We start from the raw sequence: 9,818 nt of genomic DNA, 5'->3' as shown, positions 1-9,818 counted from the left end.
CACTATAGAAATGGCATTAATGAAGAAAGGTTTCTCTCTAAATGGGTTCAAGTAAGAGCTCAAGAGTAAAACCTCTGTGGAATTTATGTTACTCACATCATCTCTCGCGAAAAGTAGAAGAGTCACGAGTCGTAGGAAAATCCTCAAGGTCGGGTGCTCCACATCATTCGCTTTCATGGAACCTACCAAGGTACGTTCCCTCCTAGTATACAAGCCTATGTACCTTGTTGCTTTCACCCCTTTTGGTGGCTCCTCAAGGTGGGTTTCTTTCCCATTTGACACTCCCAAAACCTCCGTAAACTCGGCACAAGGCATGTCATAGTTGGTGTTTTTGAGTCTAAACGTCACTCTCTTAGCCGCCTTATGGCATTGGAAGGAGCTCAAGAATGCAAGGGTTAAGTTCCGGTAACACGTTTTCCTAAGCGTGTATAGGCTCTCAAATCCAAGGCTAGTAAAGATGTGTTCCATATTCTCTTCTATCCCCATCCATGAAAACAATTTTTACGACACTGATAATGAGATTTGTCGTCGAACCTCATACCAAAAACAATTTGTAAAAACTTCTAATTAAAGTCGTATAATTAGGGATCATTCGAAAAGATGGCGGAGGTTTATACTTACCTTGTTCAAATCAAAGTTTAGCCTAAACAATTGAAAGAGTTTGTTTAACTAATTACTAAAATGTAAACTAATAACAAGGAGTAAAGCAAGAAAATAAATGAGATGAGTTTAAACATATTTATAAAGGCTAAGACTTTCGGGTTCACTCGAGTAAGGAGGATAAGATCATGGGTTTATCAAGTTATGGGTAGTGGTTTGACCTAGATTTGATAACTAATTTCTTAGTAATCCTAAAATCTTTCACAAAGTTTTCACCTTGCTTCCAATTATTCATACACACACTATCAAAAATACCTTTTCATTCTCAATCAAGAAGATGCTAAGCATAAATCAACAAAAGGTTTGAACTTTCATACAAACACATCATCAAACACCTTGTATTCATGTGTACAAAGACCAAACATTTACCCACAAACCATATCTTAAAAACCTATATTTTTCATCCTACCCTTACCCAAGATCCCCCCAAGTCTTAGAAAGGACTACTAACACATGCTAACAATTGAACAGTAAAAAAATGAAGAAAACAACATCAACATAGCAACAAACATGAAACTACTTCAAACAACAATTAAAATAAAATATAAATGTAAACAGTTCAAAACAAGATGAAATAAAGAAAAGAATTATACCAAATAAGATGAAAGATTGAAACTTTGGATTGAATATGGAAGAAATCCTTCAAGATCTTCAATTACAACCAAATACTAACATGTAAAGAACCCAATTAAAGTAGAACTAAACTAATTGTAGTGTAATTATCACTTAACTAAGTAAAGATTAAAGTTTGATTAAGGAAAGCTTATCATAAAAAAAGAAATGTTTCAGATCTACGGTATTGTGTCTAATACAAATTTTGACGGTCTACTTATCGTGTCCTAGTAATTAGGTCAAATAAAGAAGGTAGGACAAAAATGCGGAGAAAGGAGTCTAGGCCGGTGGACCGGCCGCCGATGGTGGATCGGCACGGATCCAGCTGGAACTTCTTCTTTAAAAATTGGCTTTTCTTGGGTTAACAGTGGTTCTAGGCCAGTTGACCGGCCGCCGGCCTTGGACTGGCTCAGAACCAGCTGATTCTGTACTTACAAAACCTCCTATAAGGGACTCTCAGCCGGTGGACTGGCTGCCAGCCGACCGGCCGGGAGCCCTCCCCTGCTTTCTTCCCTCCTTCCCTACGCTAGCTTCATTAGTCGCTTTGCTTGCTAGCTTCCTTACTCCGTTTTGGCTCAAGTCCTGCAAGGTGAGATGAAAACTCATAGAACAGGACTAAGGGCATAAAATACAAGCTATAGATGTCAAAACCATCTAAACTAGAGACAAAATGCATAGGGAAGAATGGGGAAATTGATACAAAATAAGCACACATAAGACACAAACCTAGTCACTTTCATGGGTTTACCAGCTAAGGTAAGGAAAGTGTTCTTTTGAGCCTCGCTTTCAAACTCAATACCCGGGTACTCCGGGTCCTTAATCACGGTTGGGATATCCGGTTGATGACACGGTTGCCTTCAACGAGTGTTCCTTATTGGTCTTGCCATGCTACAAAACCATATCATAAATCAAGGTACTGAATAGAAAACATGAGGATTATGGCGATCTTGGAAATGAACAGGAATACCCCAGTACTCTCAATTTATTAACCATAACTTGAAGAAAATTTGACATGGTTCCCCTTGTATTTTAAAATCAACCAAAATTTACCCAAGACATACATCTTTCCGGAAAAACGAGAAGTTTGCGAAATTGCACAACAATTTAAACCCAATTTAAGCATCATAAATTAAATTTAGTGGTTTTCAAATATTTGACACCACTAAGTCAAGAATAAAGTGTGAATAAACAAAATATTGTGGTATGCCACTATGTAATTCGAAAATTGGATGCTTTTGAGGCCAAAATTGTCAAATTTAAAGTAGTACAATACATTATTATCAAATTTGAGTCCCAAGAGGAAATTAAGACAAGGATTAGGCTTAAGAATAAGATCCGGGTATTCACATTACCCATTTTCGACAATTTAAAGGGAAATTTCATGACACATCTTTAATTTAAAGCCATAGATAACATTAATAACCGAATTGAACCATTATGAAACATTTAAACCATATTTTAGGTGTAAACATCCAAAATTTAAGCTGGTGTGTCATGAATGTCGAAATTTTGACAACATCTTGGGACAAAATATTTGATTTTTGTTAAGAAATAGCATCATTAACATGAAAAGTATTCATACGAGCCAATTAAACCAAGTTTTACACATGAAAATCAAAATTTTGGTATGAATACGCTATGTTTCGAAATTTTAAGACAAAATTTTTAAGACAACTTTCAATTCTATGACAAGATCTAATATTAACAACAAAGGTTAGGCATTTGTTTAACAATTAATCCATGTCACAAACACAAAATAAAGTCTCTGTCCTCAAGAACCCTGAATTTCGAAATTCATCAATTTGGGACAAAATTGAACATGAAATTTTCATATTCGACATCAACAATGGTCTAGAAAGTTGATTACTATGTTGAATTAAACAAAAACATGCAAATAATTGATGAAATTAAAGAAATTGGAGTGGATTTAAACAAAATCAAATTGGGGAAAAACAAGAGGAGTGAGAAAATTAGTTATTTTGATTAATTAGTGGGGATTAAGAAAGACTAACAGAGTCGTAAACTTGAATGCTTTCAAAATGGACAACAATGGAGTTTTTGTAGGATTTTTAGAGAGTTTTTGGTGTTTTAGGTTATGAAGAATGAAGAAGATAAAAATAGAGTAAGTAGAGTAATTGCCCGAATTTCTCAGCGAAGGAAAACGCACTCGGTCGAGTGCCGAGTCCACTTAGTCCAGTGATCCATTTTTTAGTAAATTTCAGATTCTAGAAAAATGGTCAACTCGGTCGAGTAAGATGGAGCACTCAGTCGAGTGTCCTATACTCGGCCTAGTGTTAGCTCGCACTCGGTAAAGTGCTTCACTATGGCTAATGATTTCCGACTAAGATGAGAGGGTATCGCTCCTACAACAAAAGAAAATGTTCGGGAGTCCACCGGCTATCGGTGACTCATCATGGGTTAGTTCATGCGTTATCACATTTATCGTCTCCGATACACTACTCTCACACTAGTGGCTATCTTGTAACACCCCCAGCTTACCATGGCCTACCTTAGTAAATGAAAGTGCTACCATCTCGATTACCCGAGATAAAGTATATCAAATAGACCATCGAAGAACGTATATTTAAAGTACAGTAGTTTAATCAAATTACATAACCAAAAATGCGAAATCAAAAAGAAAATACAACTGTAACCCATGTGACCAAATATTCTAACTCAGCGGAAGCTAAAAGACTCGGCAGAAGCTACAGATTATAGTCTCGCAAGCGTCCCATCCAAACCTTCATGCATGCTCAACAATAAAACCTGCTAGACTTCTGCTCACCATACCCCAAAGGATCACCGCAGGTTTTGGAAACAAAGGATCAGTCAACTACATAATTAATCATGAGCTACAATACAACAACCAATACAATTCAATCCTGCAATAAACAATCTCCAATCTCCAAATACAAATGTTTGAACCGCAACCCAGACATGTCAGGTTATGCATCGCAACAGGTACCCAAAGCGTCGGTGGTAGACCGTAACCTTGCCACCTTAGTCCCGCTCATCGCAACGAGCGGACTCAGATCATTATTGTTCACATCCCACCTAGTGACGGGAGCCACAAGGCGCAAACATGGGGTGAAGACCATTTCCCGACAATCGTTCAACAATCAATAGCAACAATGTCAACAATATCAAAATATCAAAATATCATAATAATCCACATTAATGATAATCACACATTTCCACATCAACTTATAATCAATCATACAAAAAACTGAGTAGGGAAACCCCACCTAATTCACAAATTCCGTAAATCAACACAACAACGAAGCTAGAACTTCTCCTCTACGAAACCGTCACCTAAAAAACATAATCCAGTAATATCACATGTAACACCCCCATTTATTTAAGGGCCTGAACTAGGACTCCTCAGATAAAGAAGGGTGTTACCATCTCGGAAACCCGAGGCAGTAGATAACAAAGGGAAAGATAAACAGTACTTTAAATTAAAAGTTTATAAATGTTTACAACGGAAATGAAACATGTCTCAAACTGGAAATAAAGTCTGATAACTAAACAGAAATAAAAGTGGGCTAGCTCTAAGTCAGGTGATCCGTGCTCTCCCCCTGCCAGCTCCCAAATGTCTCAACAACCTGTCAATCTGCTCCCCAATAAATGGATCATCACAGGCATACACGAATACACAGGGTCAACCGCGAGGTTGAGTAGGTAATACGATATAATAAAGAATGCAATGCTATGATCCTCCATTCAACTCCATCACACACATCCCCGGAACGCCCAGCCATACCGATCCCCGGTAGACTATATATCGACCGTAGCCGATCTGCCAGCTCGCAGCTGAGGACACCAGGGCAAGTCCTGCAGAACCCGCCTGGGCCTTAATCGCAATAATCTCATCTCCTCCAACTCCAACTCCGATGCAAATGCAATGTATGAAACGTATGAAACAATAATGCTCAATAAGATAATTAAGGTAATCAGATATGTCATATAATCACCGAACATGCCAACTCTTTATAATCGTAAGAACTCAATCAAGTATTCCCCTACCTCGATCTTTATGAGTCAAATAGTCGGGTGCTCAGTAATATTCCACAACAAATTCGCCCTCTGAAAGATAAATAAATGATAAACAATTACTTAAACCATTCCCGTTCCCAAAATAGAAAGTTACTAAAAATAGAAACTTCTTAAAATGGAAAGTTTCCTTAAATGGAAACTTTCCCCATCTAACAACTTTTCCATTTTAACAAACCCGACTCAAACCCGTCTCTAAACATTTTAAATAACTCGGGAATTAAATTAGCTAATTAAGAATACGATAAATAAAAGATAAAACGAGTTATACGACCAAGAGAATCGAAACAAACATTGAATAATCCTATCAACCCGACTCTTACAACCCGCGCCTTCACTCTCGCCCACACCCCTCACGCGCCGCCTGAACCACCACGACCACTACCAGGCCTGCTCCCCTCTTCGACCCCGCCACCAACAACCGACCCCAACCTGGTCGACTGCCGCCGGCGAGTCGAACCGGGGCCGTCATTTGGCCTGGTTCACCACCGTGCCTCACCAAACGCCCCCTGTCCTCGACTCACAACCACCGCAGCCATCACCTAACCCCTGCCAAACCACCACAGCCCTGCTCGCCGTCAGACCACGCACCCAGACACCGTGGCACCGCCGTTTCGACCTCCCCCGAGTCCACGGTGGTGCCACCCCAACCTAACCATCTAAACCCGTCTGAAAACCCCTGCTAACACCCGTTTGATTGTCCCTGTCAATAACACCTCTCGCCGCCAATTCCGCCGCCAAAAACCTCCCTAACCGCCACCAATAGGGGCGACACAAACCACCCAGTACCATATCCCCGACACCAACCACCAACATCACCTCCCTGAGTCACGCCACAACAAACAAAACCCGACAGAAAAACGAAAACAAAAGGGAAGGGTTGCACTCATACCTTTTCTGCCATCACAACAGCCACCAGGGTTGCCTATGGACGTCGACAACCACCCTAAGGCCTTCCTTGCTGCGCCGTCAACACCCACACTCACTCTCTCTCTCTCTCTCGAATTGCGTGAAGGTTGGGAAATGTGCCGCTGAAATGAGGTAGGCGGGTGAGGGAGTAGGGTTTTGTAGTATTAGGGTAGAATTAGGTTAAAACTAGGTTAGATGGTAAATGGGTCATGGGTAAACGTGCCTGGATAAATGGGTAAATGGGACAGCGTGGTTGGTAAAAGAATTAGTTAACGTGACTTCGTTCAGTTAAACCCGTCTTAACAAGTTTACGAATAACTCGATCTTACGATATCAATACGACTAAACAATTAACTCGACTCAATTAGCGATATAAAATACGGAGTATTACAGTTGATGTGACCATAATTGGCGCATATTTAGCCCCCGAATTACCATTGTTTCCATGCTTTTTAGTGCCTATTTGGGTCATTTCTTATCTTTAGTTCTTTGTTTTGCATATTCTTTGAGATTTTGATCCCTTGGTAGGAAAGGAGTAAGAATCTTGCATTTTCGTGGCAAAACGAGGCTAAATTGATTGTATTCAATGACCAAGCATCAAGGAGAGACAAGACTAGAAGGCCTTTGTACATATCATAGTAGAAGAACAATGTTGAGAAAAGGATCCTTGAGTCCCCAAGGAAATCCCCAAGGAATTCATGAAGAAAAGGGAAGAAAAGAAGAAGAATTGACGCTGCCAGACAATCCGAACGGATTGTATACAATCCGCCCGTCCGTCCAGCCCAATCCGAGCGTCCCTCAAAGGAATCCGCTCGATTCCCCTCGCCAATCCGAGCGTCTTGCCCAAGGATCCGCTCGGATTCCTCACCCGATCCGGCCGTCCCCGACTCCCATCCGCACGGATTTCAAGACACGTTTTCATTCTTCAAGCTACGATTAGAGAAGCCCTTCTCTCGGAAAATACCGAGTCTCCTTGCTCAACTTAAAAAGTGTAATTACTAGTTTAGCCCTTAGTTAACCCTAATGCATCCTCCCTAATTTTCACTATAAATACCCCATTAGTCTAATTAGAGGAGCATGTTCTTCTTATCAATAATTAGTGTAGTTAATATCAATCAAATCTCTCTTCAATATTGTAATCAAGTATTAATCAAGTTTTAATCCAAGTTTTAGTTCTTTAATCTCTCTCTTGTTCTTACTTTATTTTGGGTAATTGAAGATTATTTGGGTTATTATTGGGAGATTGACAACCTCTCAATCTAGGATTCAAGTACTTCTATTATTCTTGCTTTATTATTGGAATCATTAGTAGGTATAATCTCTTAATCCCTTTTTAATTATTGCTAATTACTTTCATTTATTCATCATGTTTCATTATGTTAGTATGATTGACAACCTTTCTAGCATGATCAATATGATAATGAGTGAGTAGTCTCTTAGCTAGGGTTTAATGGGTGATTAGGGGAAACCAACATGGGGAATGATTCATGCTTAAATCAATATGCTTTCATATCTTATTTGCTTGCTTGTTTTGATCTTAATACATGCACATGTTATATTTGATGAAATGGTAAGCCTATGAATCCTTGCATTTACTATCATCTTCTATCCTTTCAACTTGACTCGTAAGAACATAACCCAACTCGAGTCTTGTTAGACCATGCATGTGTTGAGTAGGAAAGATTAAGTCGACTTGTAGGTGTTGTACAATCTAATCGATTCGGCTCCGGGACCCAAACTTTCCTAGGATTGTAAGATATAACCCAACTCAATCCATCACAACAATAATTGCTTGCTTATAATTTGAGAACATGTTTGTATGATCATATCCCATGATTCCCCTATGAACCCATGACACCCTAGTGCCTTTAATCAATTGTTTACACCCCTTATTTTATTCATCTTGCTAGTTTATTTTTATTGCTATTTTAGTTTAGTAACCTTCTACATCAACCCAATTTGTGACACCCCCTAGACACTACTAGTTACAATAGAATTCTCATTTCAATACCCGTCCCTTGGGATCCGACCTTTACTTGCCTCTTTACTAATTGTAGAGTTGTTTGTGAAGTATAAATTTTGTTTTGTATCGACCATTGACCAACGACCACATATGCTTAATTGTGAACACGAAATGGACCCGATCAAAAATGGCGCCGTTGTCTTGGGACGGTGTTTAATTGATTTAAGATTTCTTTTATTGTTTTTAGTTGTGTCTTTTTCACCTTGGGGAAGTAAAACTCCTCAAGGTTCGTTCTAATTGTTTTCGAGTTGTTTGATATTTTGCATGTCTAGAAGGTTACAAAGAGATTTGTTACCTTTTGACCGTGAAATCGAAAGAACCTTGACGAATAATAGGAGACTTGTTAGGAGGAATTTGGGAGGTGTTGGTGAAGTTGTTCAACCCACTAGTGAGTTTGTCAATCCTTTCGCAATAGAAGGAGAAGAAAACCCATTAAACAATACCACACAAAATCCACCTACAATGCCTAAATTCTCGTCACACTCTATACCCACCGAGGAGGATCTACCAAATGGTACTCCTACCCCACAACATCTCACCGGTAATTTTATTGCCAAGTCCGCCTTCATCCAACTAGTTGAGAGGAGCCAATTCGGGGGAATGCCTAGTGAGGACCCTCATTCTCATATGGAAACCTTTTGCGACTATTGTGAAGCTATCTCTCAAACGGGCGTGACTCAAGACCAAAAAAGATGGGTCTTATTTCCGTTTTCGTTAATCGGCACCGCAAAGCAATGGTTGAAGGGCCTTGATAAGGCCACCCTTGGAATAGATTCTTGGAAGAAGCTAGCTCTAGCTTTCTACAAAAAATTCTACCCACCGGAGAAGACTAACATGCTAAGAGCTCAAATTACGGGTTTTAAGCAAAGGGATGAAGAATCTTTGTATGAAGCTTGGGAGCGGTTCAAAGGTATTTGTCGCTCATGTCCTCACCATGGACTTAGCGAATGGTTTTTAGTGCAACAATTTTGGAATGGTTTATATGAAGATTCAAGGAACATTCTCAATATGGGATCAAATGGAATGTTCACCGAAGTTGATGACAATCAAACATGGAACAAGATTGAGGAAATGGCGGTCCATAATTCACAATATAGTAGACCTCGCAAGGCTACTAGAGGAGGAAAGTATGAAGTGGACTCCGTTACTCAATTGGGTGCTCAACTTAGTGCTCACATTGACACAATCAACTTGAAGTTTGAACAAGCTATGGCTAGACTTGAGGAAAACTCAAAAACATCAAAGCATCATGTCAATGCCATGACGGCATCCTCATCAATCCCAAGCGGGATATGTGAGAATTGTGGAACCTTGGGTCATGACTCAAGTGAGTGTAGGGGAACAACCGAACAAGTTAATGCTTTCCAAGCTTACAAAAGTGGTACCCCTTATTCAAATTTTTACAATGAAAACACCAAGTTCCATCCAAATCTCTCATACAAAAGCCAAAATGTTCAAAACCCTCAAACAACATACACTCCACCACCCATGAGAAATCAAAATCAAAGACCCTTTTACAATCAAAACCAAGGTTACCAAAATCAAAATCCATACAATCACC

General features: G+C 39.5%; 1 non-coding gene across 1 annotated transcript; it reads right to left on the bottom strand.

Moving 5' to 3' along the window:
- Positions 1-9,091: 9,091 nt before the first annotated feature.
- LOC141654249 (small nucleolar RNA R71) lies at positions 9,092-9,198 on the bottom strand. The gene has a single exon (XR_012547811.1). It is a non-coding gene; the product is annotated as a small nucleolar RNA R71 (small nucleolar RNA).
- Positions 9,199-9,818: the final 620 nt, after the last annotated feature.

Source organism: Silene latifolia, chromosome 4 (genome assembly GCF_048544455.1).
Source record: "Silene latifolia isolate original U9 population chromosome 4, ASM4854445v1, whole genome shotgun sequence".
Classification (NCBI taxonomy): Eukaryota; Viridiplantae; Streptophyta; class Magnoliopsida; order Caryophyllales; family Caryophyllaceae; genus Silene; species Silene latifolia.
The sequence above is the reverse complement of the archived record's forward strand: the minus strand, read 5'-3'. Positions and strand labels throughout refer to the sequence as shown.